We start from the raw sequence: 18,345 nt of genomic DNA on the forward strand, positions 1-18,345 counted from the left end.
TGTATAAATATTTTTCTCATTCCTTTTATTGGGATGTGGATCTGTGATTTCTGTGCCTTCAATCTTCTAATATGTAAATCCTGCCCTGGGAAAAACTCTTCAATCATAATACAGGAAGTGAGCAGTGGGAACCAGAGGGGTGAGAACTTTCACCTCTCACTTCCTGTTTAGGCCTAGTCTGAAAAGGAAAGCATGGCATGGTGGAGACACTCTCTCTGTATTCTCGTGAATGTATTCTCCTGGATGTATTCTCCTGGATTTAAGGTATGTCTTCTATCAAATAATATTATAATTGTGAAAGTTTGGTGCATGAGTTAAGTTTTATTTGTCTATTTCCTGCTGAATAGTTCTCATTCTGTGTGCATTCACCTTCCCAGCTACCATGCAGCATGTGCACAGTAATGTAATATTACAGAGATTCTCTTCCACAGCATGTCACTCTGCTGCATATAATATGTATGGCTTCCATGTTATATCCAGTAACTGTGTAGCATACTTTCAGTGCACATTGCTGCATATAATATTATACGGCTTCCATTCTATATCCACTCATCATGCAGCATAGGAGTTGATTTACTGAAGGCAAATCCATTTTGTACTACAAGTACACTTGGAAATGCAGTCGTTGTAGATCTGAGGGGAAGATCTGAAATGAGGGGAAGATCTGCTGATTTTATCATCCAATCATGTACAAGCAAAAATGCTTTTTTTTTTTTTTTCATGTCCCCTTCAGATCTACAGCAACTGCACTTCCAAGTGCACTGGTAGTGCAAAGTGGATTTGCCTTTAGTAAATATACCCCATAATGTCAGGGCACAGTGCTACCAATGTTTTATGTCTCCCTCCCCTTTTGCATATTATCTGCCCTGCTACTAGGTGCCAACATATATGGATTTTTCCATACAGATACCAATTATGGGCCACCTTTCAGGCCGATAACAATATGAGGTACTGATATTCTGTTTACATCCAGCTGCCCCAGAAGTAGCCTGATATCAGTTGACACCTAGGCCTTTTTTTGTATTCTAACAGCCAATGGCCACTGTCAGAATACAGGGAAAAAAAAGCAGATAGCAGGGGAATCAATAGCCAGGTTGCTATTGACTATTTTAAATTGCAGTAGCCAATAGCTAGTGGGCTATTGCACCTGCCCACTGCCTGTTAATCGGCAAAGGAGAGGATTTGAAGGGGAACATTCTTCTTCAGGTCTTCCTCTGCTGATTGACAGCAGGCATTGGGAAGGGGGCGCAATAGTCAGCCTAATTTTAAAATTGAAACAGCCAATGGCAGTCTGGCTATGGTTCCCCCACTACCTGCTGTTTACATTCAGCTGCCATCAAATAAAGTGTGCAGAAGGAGGTTAGCGGTGTCTGGGGTGTGTGGGGGGGGTGGATGGGGGGGGGGGGTGTGGAGGTGGAAAGCTTTTTTTTTTTGGGGGGTGATTGACAGATGGACCACCAGCCGCTGTCAAAGCACCTGACCAAGACTGACAACTGGTGAATGGAAAACTGGAATAAGCACTTGGAAGAAGAAAACCGACAACTGAGACAACTTGCCTTTGGTAAGCGGACAACTTAATTATGGTGGTGGGCACCTTCCGTTTTTTTATATCACTGCATTCAACTGGCACTGTATCTGATCATCATATCTGCATCATCCTTCATTATTCATTTGGTCATCAGTGTTTGAGTTTTGTGGTGATATCACTAAGAACTTTTGAGGTTTGGTTTGCCAATTGTGTGCTGTTGGCATACAATTTTGGGATCACCGATTTGGCGTATTAACCTCTCATTGTTTACACATATAATTGGACATTCATTTTGTGAATATAGGGCCAGATTCACGTAGAATCGCGGCGGCGTAACTTATCCTAGATAAGTTACACCGCCGCAATTTTTCATCGCAAGTGCCTGATTCACCAAGCACTTGCGATGAAAACCCACGCCCGCGGCCTCCGGCGCAAGGCGGGCCAATTCAAATGAGCGTGTGCCATTTAAATTAGGTGCGCTCCCGCGCCGGACCTACTGCGCATGCTCCGTTTTCTAACACCTGCCGTGCTTTGCGTGCCGTGACGTCATTTTTTTGAACGGCGACGTGCGTAGCGTACTTCCGTATTCCCGGACGGCTTACGCAAACGACGTTGATTTTTAAATTTTGACGCGGGAACTACGGCCATACTTTAGACAGCAATACACTTGCTGACTAAAGTTAAGGCACCAAAAAAAGTGTAACTATGCGACGGGAAAATATACTAGCGGCGACGTAGCGAACGCGAAAAACCGTCGTGGATCGGCCGTAACTCCTAATTTGCATACCCGACGCTGGTTTACGACGCAAACTCCCCCAGCGGCGGCCGCGGTACTGCATCCTAAGATCTGACAGTGTAAAACAATTACACCTGTCGGATCTTCTGGCTATCTATGCGTAACTGATTCTATGAATCAGTCGCATAGATAGAAACAGAGATACGACGGCGTATCAGGAGAAACACCGTCGTATCTCCTTAGTGAATCTGGCCCTTATATACTAATTTTTCTGTGCACTCTGATTTTTTGTTTTGGTTAATTATTGTGCACCGTTTTTGGCATATCAGCCCCTGGATGCCAATCTTTCAATGTGAATTGGTATTGGTGAATTTTTTTTATTTTAATTGAATTTTTTATATTGGCGCAGTCTTCATGTTTTTATCTATTTATTGTGTGTTATTCCACCAGTACTGCTGCCTTTGTTATTTTTTTTTTTTATCTTTATTTCTCTTTGACCAATCATTGCCCTTTCATTCTACAGTGTCTTAAGGCAGAGTTAGGCAACCTTAGAGAGGTGGAGATCTACCTGAACAACATGGGAGAAGTCAAAGATCACAGGGCACAGTGTCTTCCAATGTTGCCTCCTCCCACCTGACTAAAACCTATAATTGCCGTACTACCGCACTGCAATCACGTGCCTTTCACTGCAATTACTGGTGTAAACATTTTGCCTCCTCACCACCTTGCAGAATTTCTCAGAGGCGCATTGGAGCATTGCATCCCGCACTTGTGAATGAGCCCTTAGTTGCATTTGGCAATAGCACTTTTAAGGCTCATTCACATGTGAATTTGGGGGTGGTAAAACCCTGCCCCCAAGCCCTACCCCCTTTAGCTGCTAAGTGGGAGGGGGTAAGGGTGCCATGGGAGATGGGTGCTTGAGAGTTACTATTAGCTCTCAAGCAACCAGAAACAACAGTACCAATGGGGATCGTTGGGCAACTGGGAGTTTACTGTACTACATTCATTATAGTATGAGTGAGTGCACTGAGGCAACTACATACTATATACACAAGTAGGATTTTTGTTTTGTGGAACATCCTTACTTTTACCTTGGGTGAAACCCTCCTGGAATATTTTTGATCTAGTGGGGGGGTCAGCAACAGACTGGAGGAAACCCCCTAATCATGTAAAAGTAAATTTTTCCACAAGTCATCAATTTCTAACAAATTAAATTAATGGATATAGTGAGAAAATAGGCCATTATGTTACTTACAAAGTTTTTATGCATTTCCATAGATTTGCCTGGCGTAATGGATATTTGAAAACCACAAGAGCGCAGCTAATAGTACTGAAGAATGATGGTGGAAGTTCATCATGTGTGGGTGTATCGTGTGCATCACCTTATGTCCCGTCTGAAGAGTTGAGCTCATCTCCTTGTCAAGTGTCGTACTCAAGGCCTAAACAGGTAGGTTTTCTTTTGGTACCAAAACATTAATTATTTTTTTTTTTTTTTAATATCAAACATGTCCTACTCCTATTCACCTGCTCTGTGTAAGGGTTTTTGTACAGAACAGCTCAGATCCTTCTATTCTCAGGTCCCATGCCAGTGCTCCTGAACCAGAGCTCTGTGTGTCCAATCACACACTAAGCCTTGCCTTGGCCCCATCTCCTAATTAGCTCACTGGCTGTGATTGATAGCATCGGGAGCCAATAGCTCCCACTGCTACAGAAAGCCAATCAGCAGTGCAAGTCCCTGGAGAGACAAGGCTCTCGTGGACATCGCTGGATCGAGAGGGGACTCATGTAAGTATAGGGGGGCTGCTGCACACAGAAGTTTTTTTTTTTTACCTTCATGCATAGAATACATGAAGGTAAAAACCCTTGTGTCTTTACAACCACTTCAATAAAAAAGTAACATTTAAGGTGGTGCCTCCAAGCGGCTGACAGATGGAGAGAAGCAGGTACAGTTAGACCCTATGAAAACATCAGCTTTGACATGTAGACTGTAAGCCAATTTGACTTTTGTGTCAAAATGAGATATCCTGCTCAGTCTGGTAGTAGTCTGAACTAATAAGGCAAGTTGTAGGCAAGATGTTGATTTTTATACTGATTGTTGAAAAGTCTACAATATTTTGATGTTTTTATACATGCTTAATTTTGTTAGTTTTATTTACTCAGCTGCATCTGTTAGACTCCTTTCACAATGAGGCATTTTCAGGCGTTTTAACGCTAGAAATAGCCTCTAAAAAGCTCATAAAACTGCATCCCTTTCAGTGCAATGAGTAATTTCACACTGGGGTGGGTGCGCTTGCGCAACATTAGAAAAAGTCCTGCAAGCAGCATATGGGGAGGGTTGGGAGCGCTATAAATAGCGCTCCTAAAATGCACCTGCCTATTGAAATTAATGGGCAGTGCTTCCAAAGCACCCTAAAAGCGCATTAAAAACTGGACTTTTTCCCTTTAACCACTTACCCCCCGGACCATATTGCTGCCCAAAGACCAGAGTACTTTTTGCGATTCGGGACTGTGTCGCTTTAACAGACAATTGCGCGGTCGTGCGACGTGGCTCCCAAACAAAATTGGCGTCCTTTTTTTCCCACAAATAGAGCTTTCTTTTGGTGGTATTTGATCACCTCTGCGGTTTTTAGTTTTTGCACTATAAACAAAAATAGAGCGACAATTTTGAAAAAAATGAATATTTTTTACATTTTGCTATAATAAATATCCCCCAAAAATATATATAAAAAAAAAAAATTTTCCTCAGTTTAGGCCGATACGTTTTCTTCTACATATTTTTCGTAAAAAAAAATCGCAATAGGCGTTTATTGATTGGTTTGCGCAAAAGTTATAGCGTTTACAAAATAGGGGGTATTTTTATGTCATTTTTATTATATTTTTTTTACTAGTAATGGCGGCGATCAGCGTTTTTTTTTTTCCGGTACTGCGACATTATGGCGGACACTTCGGACACTTGACACATTTTTGGGACCATTGGCATTTTTATAGCGATCAGTGCTATAAAAATGCATTGGATTACTATAAAAATGCCACTGGCAGTGAAGGGGTTAACACTAGGGGGCGGGGGAAGGGGTTAAGTATGCCTGGGTGTGTTCTTACTGTGGGGGGGGGGGTGGCCTCACTAGGGGAAACACTGATCCTCGGTTCATACATTGTATGAACCGAAGATCAGCATTTCCCCTGCTGACAGGACCGGGAGCTGTGTGTTTACACACAGCTAGTGGCGGCTGGGAGAGAGGACGTCATATTACGTGCTCTCGCCCAGCAGAGCCACCTTGTGGACGTATAATGACGGTGCGCCGTCGGCAAGTGGTTAAAAAAAAACGAAAGTGCTACAAAAACACTGCAAAACCGCCGGAGCTTTAGCATCACTGCAGTGTGAAAAGGGTCTTATATGGCTTTTGATTCACAGGGAAAATCTAATAAGTCTAATATTTTTCATTTACTTTTTAAAGCTGCTACTTTGGCAAAGTTTCCTGGGACTTCATAAGCTGTGATCAGTGACGCTGTTACGAGAAAAATTGCGGCGTTGAAATATCACCTGAAGGGAAACATCAGGAACCTTAGCCCAATACCACAAACTTTTATGTCATTAATGTCATTTACCACAGTTAACACCACTTTCTATTCCCTGTGTTGTAGTTTTTGTATATTTACATTATAATAAAGTTGTGTGTATTGTACTGTGTTATTGTTTTTTTTTCCAAATGTTTGCTAGTTTTATAGGCCTACAATATATAAAATACAATATATAAATACACAGCATTTCAAAATGTAATAGGAATGTATTTTTTTTTAATTTTGCATTCAGAAGTACATTTACATTTATATTTAAAATATATTTTAAAAAAACATTCTTAATATATTTTTCCGAAATATATTGCCATATATTTGAAATGCTACAATTTTGGCCAGATTCAATATATTTCAAAAATATATTTCAATATATTTGTGCATATATTTCGGAATGCATTGTGAAATATGCAACAAAAGAGGGGGTGACTAAAGCGCTAGCCAATACTAACAAAGTGAGGGTGAGAAAATGTGCTAACAAAATATAAAATAAAAATTAATGCAGCTCAAATCTGAATTGTGCCAACAACAAAAAAAAATTGGGATGAATAAAGTGAATGATGAGCGCAAAAATAAATGGAATAATGCATATACCACATCAATAATGTGAACGATTATGTGATAAAATAAGTAAGATCCTCATATGGTGAGGAACTAACACAAAAAACACACCAATCACCACTATACTAGTGGCAGCTGAAGTGTGCAATCAAAGGTGATGATACAATGAGATGTCCAAAATTGTGATAAATAATAAAAGTGTCCCAAGTGACAGCAATAAAGTGATCCGTGTATAGAATCTGGCAGCGATGAACTATATCTAATACAGAATGATGTAAACTTTCACACGACAGGTGGGCTCACAAAGCGCTTACCTCCCTCACATGGGAAGCCAGCATAGAGATCCTCAGATGGAATGCCTGCAATCTTCTCTCTTCTCCGATGGACGACTGTAGTCCAATGGACTCTCTCCAGAGACGTGTCCTTCTCACTGTGTGTAGTTCCAGGCTTCACAAAAATGGCCGCTCCGTGTCCATACAATCACAGGTGGTTTGAAAAGAAAAGAAAGGCTCCAATAGTGAAGAATTTCCAGACGCAATTTAATAGACTTCAATAGATGAGTAAAATAGTTCAAACATGGAAACTTAAAATTACAGCAACGCGAAGTGACAAGCAACGATGGTGCAAACGAGATGCCGCGTCACTTCCAGTTAGGTCTAGATGTGCCTTACGCGTTACGTCACGACACGTGACTTCATCAGAGGCTGGGGATTGGCTAGACTGGCTCTTGTTAAATAGTGCCATAAGCGGAAATTGGATGTGGCCATTTTGGATGCTGGATGCCCTTAGACCGAGCCGCGGCCATCTTGTGTGTGGGAATCACTACAGTATCCTAGCCGACTTAGTGGGCAACATATATCCAGTTGAAATACCGGGATATATAAAAAAATTATATTATACAGGAATATAAAAATAAAAAAATTGTCAATATGTCTCCTAGGTATAAATTATGGAGACTAAGACACAACCACATTACATCTAATAGATGGTAATGATAAAGGTGCAAAGCATTAGATACGGAACACATAAGTGAACACAAATGGTCACTAATGCCATGTAGATGATTGATAACAATAAACCAATCAAATATATGAGCAAAGAGGGGAAGGATTTACCATCAATTAAGTGTAAAATTATATATATTAAAATATTAAAATATATTAAAATATACAAAAATATATCAAATTATGTGTGTAAATATTTACACTAATGAATATTAAAATACATTAAAAATAGTACAGTCCACCCTGGCCCAAAAAACATGCCTACCATCAAAAAAGTACAGTATACAACTGTCTGCAAATGGAAGACGGGGTGACTAATATTGCATAAATCACAGGCAGGGCGGAGGGAGTTGGGATTAAAAATTGAAGACTAAACCGAAGTGCAGCTTCATCTCATCGTTTAACAATCAATGAACTACAATGAATCAACAGTTAAAAGTTACTGAGAAAACAGTTGACATCAAAGTCCACATTTAATCCATCAGGCACCAATGTATGTAAAGTGTGTATCCATTGAGATTCTTTTTGGCTTATGGTTCTCACTAGATGTGCCCCTCTCCATGGTTTATTGAACTTATCTATAGCCCAGAAGGATAAGTGTCGTGGATTTCTGTTGTGGATTTCTGTTGTGGACCTGATCAAAATGCCTGCTGACATTGTGTTTATCATAACCCTTTTGTATGTTTTTGATGTGTTCTTTAATACGAACCATCAAAGGTATTTTGGTTCTACCTACATATTGTAAATTACATGTGCACTGTAGGACGTATACCACACCCTCCGTATGGCAGCTGATGAAATCTTTAATAGGGTGCCATACATTGGTGTGGGTACCCAAAAATTCTGTCCTCTTTAATTGAGGCCCTTTTGCGTGTAAACACGCAAAGCAATACTTGCAAGGGAAAAAACCTTTTTTATTGAAAAAGGTATAACCACTCCTAGGAGGCGGGTCAACTACATTTTTGACCAACATGTCCCGAACTGTAGGAGCTCTTTTGTAGACAATGTTGGGTTTGGCAGGCAGAATCTTCTTTAGATGTTTATCTGCTGTTAATATATGCCAATATTTCCTAAAAAGTTTTTCCACATCCTTATGTTGGACATTATAGTCCAGAATAATAACTGGTGCTTCCAAATTACGTTGAGGTCTCATACTGCCTTGCAGCATAATCTTCCTGTCCAAACCAGCAACCGTTTGAATTTGTTGCTGAATGAAATGTTCAGGATAGCCTTTCTTTTGGAATCTTTCCCCAATAAAGCGAGCTTGAGTAAGGAAATCAGTCTCCTTGGTGCAATTCCATCTAATACGGACAAGCTGTCCTTTTGGAATATTCAATAGCCACGATTTGTAGTGACAACTTTTCAGTGATAAGTAGCTATTTGTGTCTACGCTTTTGAAGTGAGTTTTAGTAATAAGCTGTTTCTCCATTATTGTGATGTCTAAATCTAAAAATGTCACTGTTTTATCACTGATGTTTACCACCAATTTAATATTTTGGTCATTAGAATTAAGACCTGTAAAAAATTCTTCCAAAGTATTCTTGGACCCTTTCCAAACAATCAGCACATCATCAATGTACCTTTTGTACAGGGACAATTCTGGTGGGGTGTTCAAATACACTGCTTCTTCTTCCCACTGTGCCATAAACGCATTAGCCACAGATGGGGAAAATTTAGCCCCCATGGCAATGCCCGTCTTTTTTTTGTAGTATGTTTGGTTATACCAAAAATAATTGGATTTCAGGCAAAACTCAAGACATTTAATAAGGAACTTGCGTTGCTTACAAATTAAAGTGGTATCATTTTTTAAAAGCCATTTAGTTGCGCTACATGCTTGGTGATGTTTCACAATCGTGTATAGAGATGACACGTCAGCGGTGGCAAGTAATGTGTTACCTTCCGAGACTGGTATTTCTTCTAATATTTGAAGGACATGTTTTGTGTCCCTCAAATAGGACTTTGTTTGCTGAACCGCCGGTTGCAAGAAATGGTCCAAATATTGGCCCATCCTTGCAGTCAGGGAATCAATCCCATTAACGATCGGCCTGCCCGGAGGATTATTTTTGTCCTTATGTAGTTTCGGGATGGTATAGATGACAGGAATTCTGCAGGTTTCTGGAAGCAGGAAAAATCGCCTCTTTTTTATTCAAGATATCTTTTTTCTTGTCTAAATGGATCAGTTGTTTTAATTGTGATTTATAATTAGCAATGGGGTTAGTCAATAATTTTGTATACGTGTCCTCATCAATTCTTAATTAATTAATTCTTAATTAATTCTTAATTCTTAATTCTAATGACCAAAATATTAAATTGGTGGTAAACATCAGTGATAAAACAGTGAACTTTTTAGATTTAGACATCACAATAATGGAGAAACAGCTTATTACTAAAACTCACTTTAAAAGCGTAGACACGAATAGCTACTTATCACTGAAAAGTTGTCACTTCAAATCGTGGCTATTGAATATTCCAAAAGGACAGCTTGTCCGTATTAGACGGAATTGCACCAAGAAGGCTGATTTCCTTACTCAAGCTCGCTTTATTGGGGAAAGATTCCAAAAGAAAGGCTATCCGGAACATTTCATTCAGCAACAAATTAAAACGGTTGCTGGTTTGGACAGGAAGATTATGCTGCAAGGCAGTATGAGACCTCAACGTAATTTGGAAGCACCAGTTATTATTCTGGACTATAATGTCCAACATAAGGATGTGGAAAAACTTTTTAGGAAATATTGGCATATATTAACAGCAGATACACATCTAAAGAAGATTCTGCCTGCCAAACCCAACATTGTCTACAAAAGAGCTCCTACAGTTCGGGACATGTTGGTCAAAAATGTAGTTGACCCGCCTCCTAGGAGTGGTTATACCATTTTCAATAAAAAAGTTTTTTTCCCCTTGCAAGTATTGCTTTGCGTGTTTACACGCAAAAGGGCCTCAATTAAAGAGGACAGAATTTTTGGGGACCCACACCAATGTATGGCACCCTATTAAAGATTTCATCATCAGCTGCCATACGGAGGGTGTGGTATACGTCCTACAGTGCACATGTAATTTACAATATGTAGGTAGAACCAAAAGACCTTTGATGGTTCGTATTAAAGAACACATCAAAAACATACAAAAGGGTTATGATAAACACAATGTCAGCAGGCATTTTGATCAGGGCCACAGCAGAAATCCACGCCACTTATCCTTCTGGGCTATAGATAAGTTCAATAAACCATGGAGAGGGGCACATCTAGTGAGAACCATAAGCCAAAAAGAATCTCAATGGATACACACTTTACATACATTGGTGCCTGATGGATTAAATGTGGACTTTGATGTCAACTGTTTTCTCAGTAACTTTTAACTGTTGATTCATTGTAGTTCATTGATTGTTAAACGATGAGATGAAGCTGCACTTCGGTTTAGTCTTCAATTTTTAATCCCAACTCCCTCCGCCCTGCCTGTGATTTATGCAATATTAGTCACCCCGTCTTCCATTTGCAGACAGTTGTATACTGTACTTTTTTGATGGTAGGCATGTTTTTTGGGCCAGGGTGGACTGTACTATTTTTAATGTATTTTAATATTCATTAGTGTAAATATTTACACATATAATTTGATATATTTTTGTATATTTTAATATATATAATTTTACACTTAATTGATGGTAAATCCTTCCCCTCTTTGCTCATATATTTGATTGGTTTATTGTTATGAATCATCTACATGGCGTTAGTGACCATTTGTGTTCACTTATGTGTTCCGTATCTAATGCTTTGCACCTTTATCATTACCATCTATTAGATGTAATGTGGTTGTGTCTTAGTCTCCATAATTTATACCTAGGAGACATATTGACAATTTTTATATTCCTGTATAATATAATTTTTTTATATATCCCGGTATTTCAACTGGATATATGTTGCCCACTAAGTCGGCTAGGATACTGTAGTGATTCCCACACACAAGATGGCCGCGGCTCGGTCTAAGGGCATCCAGCATCCAAAATGGCCGCATCCAATTTCCGCTTATGGCACTATTTAACAAGAGCCAGTCTAGCCAATCCCCAGCCTCTGATGAAGTCACGTGTCGTGACGTAACGCGTAAGGCACATCTAGACCTAACCGGAAGTGACGCGGCATCTCGTTTGCACCATCGTTGCTTGTCACTTCGTGTTGCTGTAATTTTAAGTTTCCATGTTTGAACTATTTTACTCATCTATTGAAGTCTATTAAATTCCGTCTGGAAATTCTTCACTATTGGAGCCTTTCTTTTCAAACCACCTGTGATTGTATGGACACGGAGCGGCCATTTTTGTGAAGCCTGGAACTACACACAGTGAGAAGGACACATCTCTGGAGAGAGTCCATTGGACTACAGTCGTCCATCGGAGAAGAGAGAAGATTGCAGGAATTCCATCTGAGGATCTCTATGCTGGTTTCCCATGTGAGGGAGGTAAGCGCTTTGTGAGCCCACCTGCCATGTGAAAGTTTACATCATTCTGTATTGGATATAGTTCATCGCTGCCAGATTCTATACACGGATCACTTTATTGCTGTCACTTGGGACACTTTTATTATTTATCACAATTTTGGACATTTCATTGTATCATCACCTTTGATTGCACACTTCAGCTGCCACTAGTATAGTGGTGATTGGTGTGTTTTTTGTGTTAGTTCCTCACCATATGAGGATCTTACTTATTTTATCACATAATCGTTCACATTATTGATGTGGTATATGCATTATTCCATTTATTTTTGCGCTCAGCATTGTGAAATATGTTACAAATATATTCATAAATATATGTTAAATGTACTTCTGAATGCATTTAGCAATATATTTTTGCAGCCATAAATATATTGCAAAGTGCATTTTGGAATGCATTGTGAATATATTCATACATATATGTGAAATGTACTTCTGAATGCATTTAGCATGATAACGAAAACAAAAAACATCCAGCTTCTAACTCTGGCTGGAGGCACATATCTTATTTCTGTTAATGAGAGTAGTTCAGCATACATTCTCATGGGAACGATTGTCCACTGATCCAGGCGTGGATCTAGCGCGGGGAATAACGAACGACTCCGGTCCGACACAGCAGTTCAGGTGAAACATAGTAAAAGTATATTGTGGGAGAGCAGGGGGGGCTGGAGAGGAGGCTAAACAATATAGGTCCCGAGGGCATCTGTACGGTAAAACTGAAAAACCCCATATTTAACCAGGACTCTGGGACACCCTCAAGAGGACATAGGGATGTTCTCCCCCCAGCTCCCCAGGACAACAGTACTCACAGTCAGCCAGGTGCAGGGCTACTCCTGCCTCCCCTTGCGATCCAGCCACGCTGCGGCCACAGCAGGGGTGTCAAAAAACTGGGCCCTGCCGTCCTCCTCCACCCTCAGGCGAGCCGGGAACAGCATGGAGTACTTTAGATGTAGCACCCGGAGACGACGCTTCACATCCTGGAGTTACGCCCTTTTCTTCTGTACCTCACTTGAGAAATCCGGAAACACCGCCACGTGGCCGTTCCCCATCTTGATATTCACCTTTTCTCTGGAAAGCCACATAATGGCATCTCTGTCCCTGAAGTTCAGGAATTTTGCGATTAACGTGCGAGGGGGTGCACCCTCGGGTGGAGGCTTAGCCGGTATACTTTGTGCTCTCTCCACCGCAAACATAACTGAAAACGCGTTCCTGCCATAAGTGTTAAGGAGATTTTTCAGGTAATCAGCCGGCTCTCTTCCCTCTGCCCTCTCTGGCAATCCGATAAACCGCAAATTACAGCGGCGGAGCCTGTTCTCCATTTCATCCTGATGGGAATGAAGTTGGTGTACTTGGTGTTTCAATTCCTTTGTGGCATGCTGCAAGGGGTGTAAAATGTCTTCCGCCTCGCCTATTCGGGTCTCAGCTTCAGTGACCCTGTCTCTCACTGTGGCCAGGTCCTGTCTCATAAGTGAGATATCGATTTTAACTTCATCGATTTTAGCTGTAAGAGTGCCCTGCAGTGCTGCGATAGCCTCCAGTACTTTTGTTGTGTCAGCAGCCTGGCGGCCCTCTCCCTGCTCCTCGCCGGCGCCATCTTTGGCCTGGTCCCCGTCATGCCGGTATTTGGCTAGTTTGTCGATCGCGGGTGACGATTTCTTTGGCGGCGACATGATCCCCCTGCTCCCGGAGCATTCCAGCCGGTGTCAGGTCAGTTCAGAGCCCAGGATAGCCGCATATACTGGTAAGCAGGATCTATAGCACGAGGAGCTCTTTCACCACGCGGCCTACTCCATCGCCTGTCAGGCCACGCCCCCAGAGAAAGCTATTTTACCAAAGATGTCGCAAGAAAATGCTGAACTCCTAGAAGATCCAATAACGCAGGAGGAAATGTATAAAGCCATACAAGAAACATCTGGAGGTGAGAGCCCAGGTCCGGACGGGTTACCGATTAAGTACTACAAAAAATTTAAAGAACTCTTGTTCCCAGAGCTATGTAGCTATTTCAACAGATTGGGAGAAGAGGAAGAAATAAGAAAATAATCTCTCCTTGCCAACATTTCGATTATTCCTAAAAACGGGAAAAGATGGTACTCTTTGCTCCAATTACGGTCCAATAGCATTATTGAATGCCGACATAAAGGTGTATGCAAAAATATTGGCAACGAGGATAAAGATATTAATGCCGGACCTAATAAATGTAGATCAGGCGGCATTTGTAAAAGGGAGAGAAGGGAGGGATAATAGTTTAAGAACCATATTGTTATTACAGGAGGACGATAAGAAGAAACCCCCAGTCGTACTCATGTCAATAGATGCTGAAAAAGCTTTTGATAGAGTCGACCGGGGGTTTATGATGGAAACCTTGCGAACTATAGGATTGGGACCTAGATTCACAAAATGGGTGGAAAACTTATATAACCACCCGACGGCAAGGGTGAAGGTCAACGGGAGTGTGTTGTCTGTTTGAAATGATAAATGGAACCAGACAGGGCTGCCCGCTCTCTACCCTCCTGTATGTAATATTGCTGGAATCATTATTGGCGAAGATACTAAATAATCCGGATATAGGGGGGGGGTGAGAGTGGGAGAGGAGGAGCATAAGGTTGCGGCATACGCAGACGACATACTCCCATATGTGACCAAACCTAGACTCTCTCTTCCCAATGTAAAAAAATAAATAAAAAAATACGGGGAACTTTCTAATTTTAAAATTAATCCAATAAAAACAGTAATTCTGAACCTGGGAATAGATATAAAAGAAAAAGACCTACAGAAAGAATTTCCATTTATCTGGGGGAAAAAAACATTAACATACTTAGGAATAAATATTACACCCAGAGTAGAAAAAACGATATTCGGCCAATTACACCCCCTTAGTTAATGAAACAAGACATGAAAAACTTTGCAAAGAAATCGATCTCCTGGGTAGGAAGGATCAATGCATTTAAAATGATGATACTACCGAAAATAATTTACAAGTTCCAAATGCTTCCTATAAGAATTCCACAAAGCTTCTTCAAGATAATAAAAACTATCATTTTGAAATATATCTGGCAGGGCAAAAAGGCCAGAGTAAACTATACTATTCTAAGTCTTAAAAAAAAAATGGGGGGTTGGCGCTCCCAGATATAAAGAGGTACTATCACGCTGTAATTTTAGCAAGGTTAGCAGAATGGACAAACATATATACCAAAAATAAGTGGGAACAGATGGAAGACACAATAAGTTTGACACAATTAAATAAGAATGTTTGGATACCACCTAAAGTTGGAAAAATGGGCACGGACACACACAGTATAACAAAGAATGTATTTAAAATAGGAGACACACTATATAGGCAGGAAAAATGGGAATATAACTCCCCATTGATCCCATTAGCAGGCACAATTTTTTTCCCCACCAGGTAATAAGACACGAATGTGAAAACAATTGGGTGATAAAAAATTAGGGGATATTGTCACACAAGGTAAAATAAGGCCAAGAAACGATTTTCAAACACAGGAAGGGGTTCAAGTGATTGGAGTACTTCAATTAAAGACTTTGTGAGCACTTTACCACAGCCGATTAGAGATGATAAAACATTAAACCCAATAGAAAAGCTATGCTCATCGGAAAACCATATTAAAACACGGAATAGCGTCATTATACAGGATATTAACAGACTTCGAGACGCAGGGAACACTGATGTGTAGAAAAGTGGGGACATGACATTGGTAAAAAGCTAGAGGACTCACAAATGATAGGCGCAGTGTTCAACTTTGCCACTGACATCACCACAATTGAGGCAAATTACAAATGTATGGTACGCTGGCATTTGACCCCCGAGAGAATGAGTAAAATGCATCCAAATAATTCTGTGTTGTGTTGGAGGGAATGCAAACAAGTAAAAACGACAATGCATGTCTGGTGGGACTGCCCGAGAATACAAGAGTACTGGGAAGAAGTTTCTAGAATATATAGAAGAAATAACAGGTGAAAAGATCCTACCAAATCCCTAGACCTGTCTGGAAATAGATAAAGGGGCTGTGTGTGGTGAGAGGGAAAACACGGGGAGGGGGGGGTGGGATTGGGAACAAAAATGGGAAGAAAGAGGATCGTGTTATTTTGTATTCCTTTAAAACAAATATATAAAAATTATATTATAACAAATTATATTATAAAAAAGAAAAAAAAGAGAAAGGGAAAAAAAAAAAAGCGCAAGAAAAAACCTCACCTTTACTAAAGATGCGAAACCGAATTAGAGACGCTAAAGGGCCGGCAAAAGAACTTGAGCGTTCTAAGTAAAACTCTACAAGGTGGAGTCTGAAGTAAGGGGGAAAAAAGAAAAAAAAAAAGAAAAAGAAGACCATGCATGTCTCCTCTGTGCTCCACTGAATATAATGCAGCACAAATCGCACTGCATTACATTCTTTACCGGCCATGATGGCCGGGGCAACAGTCAACAGAAACCTGGAAGTTACTTCAATACACATCGCTTCCAGGTGAGGAACAAAATGAGAGCGCAATTAGTCTGCTTCTTCCCCCTCCCCTCTACCCGGCAGCACCCGCTATGCCAATCCAGGGCCCACAGAATACATAGCAGGCAGCGTGTGGGAGGGTGCACATTACCAGATTGTGTGGAAGCATTTGGATGGCTGTATCAAAGTGGTGCTTCCATCTGACAAGTAAACGTCCCGGGCATAAGGCGATGTGAATTGTGCATCCCTGATAAGCCAAAAGTTTTACTGGATTATTAAGTACCTTGTGCATTGCTCTATACATTGGACGCAACTTTTGCTCTGTTCATGCTTTGAAACTATACATTTGCCACCAACTTCTCCATGTCCCAATTTCCTGAAACACGCCTGGGTTACGAGAGAAATGTTCTCTTTAAGTCTATGTGTAGCTCCTTTTTGGAGCATGGTACCGTATATATGTTGTAATTATGTATAAAGTTTGGTGGTATGTTACACCATTACAATGTTTTTAAATGTTTAAATATTAATACATTTCATACTTTTACAAATATAGTGTGTATAAAAGTTTGCCCATAAAGCCTCAAAGCAACTTTTTTTTTCAAATCAGAGTACAGTGGTACCCTGGGGTGCAACCTGGGTTCTTCAGGAATGTCTTGGCAAAGCTCCAAAAAATTGCCCAAAATTGGCCAAGTGGGCGGGTGGATAAAGCCTGCCTGTTTGTTAAACAAAGCTATAGATTTTTTTATTGTGCTGCATTACAACCTTGAGCACCATTTGGGCCAGCGGCTGGCACCCTAACAGACGATTATGTAATCGGTTCATAAGGAAGACTTCTGGTACCTGCACAACATACTTGTTTGTCCCTCTCCGTTAACACCGGGGTCACATTAGCGGAGAGTGGGAGAAGAGAGAAATGCAAAAATACTAGGCGGTACCAGGGTGCAAAGATGTATTTTCTTAGAAATAAGGTTGCAGAATGTCCGGTGCTTCAGCGGAAATCCCATTGCGAAGGCTGCCATTTATCTGGATTCGGGCTCCTCAAAATAGGTTGTTTTAACACATTTTTCTTGGAGCCGGTCTCTGGCTCCATACACTCTTATATTCTTTTCTGCACTGTTCTTTCCTACGACTTTGGTGGACAGCCTCATGGACCGAGTTCCCTGTGCTCTGTGAATGCCCTTTCCAGTTTGAGTACCAATAGGATCTCCTGAAGAAAGCCATCGGCGAAACGTGTATTGATCCATTGGTGCCCGACTTTGCGATTCCACGGCCTGGCCTCATGCCAGAAGGGATCCTCTTGAACTACTTTTGTCACCATCCCTTAGGGCCATCCATGCGGTTTTCCTTGTTTAGCATCTTGACTTATCCTCACATATGGGACAGTATATCCAAGACATGTTCATGTGTTTTTTTCCCCCCCAATAAATGTTATATTTTTACTATAATGAGACCTTTCTTTCCTAATTGGGATTATAGTGGCAACCTTTAAAAGTCCATTTTCCTTTTTTGCTCAATTATTGGATGTGGTGCCACGCTCTGCAGTGTGTCTCAAATCTCTTTTGCAATGCTTTGAAAAAATAAATCACCTCTAATGTTGGCTGTTCTGTAAGTGGGTATGGCTGCGATATGTAAAAATATTACTGCCATTTTTTACATTTTTGAATTGGGCGACTCAAAATTGTGCAGGATTTTGAGTGCCTCAACACAAAAAAAGGTTGAGAAGCACTTCCTACCCGCGGGGACACTACATTATTTTACGAGGTCACTGGCAAGCGCAGGCCATCACTCTGTGTACTCTTTATGCCCCCAACACACACCAGATCCACTAACTTACTAGAGTTTTCTCACGTCTGTTCCGGACACCCAGTGAGTGCTTTGTTGTTGGTGGGGACTTCAACTTCTCCCAGTCGGTGGTGATGGACCGCCATGTACTGAACCCCACAGATCCGCAAACCCCAGGCTACTAGGGATTCACAACCGTGTCACCAGACGCCATGCACATGTTTG

The 18,345-nt window shown here is 40.8% G+C and overlaps 1 protein-coding gene and 1 long non-coding RNA gene across 6 annotated transcripts in view; one reads left to right on the plus strand and one right to left on the minus strand.

The window, feature by feature from the left end:
- Nucleotides 1-18,345, minus strand: part of VPS35L (VPS35 endosomal protein sorting factor like) — a 1,107,598-nt gene that overhangs the window by 903,598 nt on the left and 185,655 nt on the right. The gene's annotated exons all lie outside the window — the stretch shown is intronic.
- On the plus strand, nt 1,470-5,779 carry LOC120944485. The gene is made up of 3 exons (XR_005750393.1): nt 1,470-1,561; nt 3,543-3,711; nt 5,720-5,779. It is a non-coding gene; the product is annotated as an uncharacterized LOC120944485 (long non-coding RNA).

Source organism: Rana temporaria, chromosome 6 (genome assembly GCF_905171775.1).
Source record: "Rana temporaria chromosome 6, aRanTem1.1, whole genome shotgun sequence".
In the NCBI taxonomy this organism is placed as follows: Eukaryota; Metazoa; Chordata; class Amphibia; order Anura; family Ranidae; genus Rana; species Rana temporaria.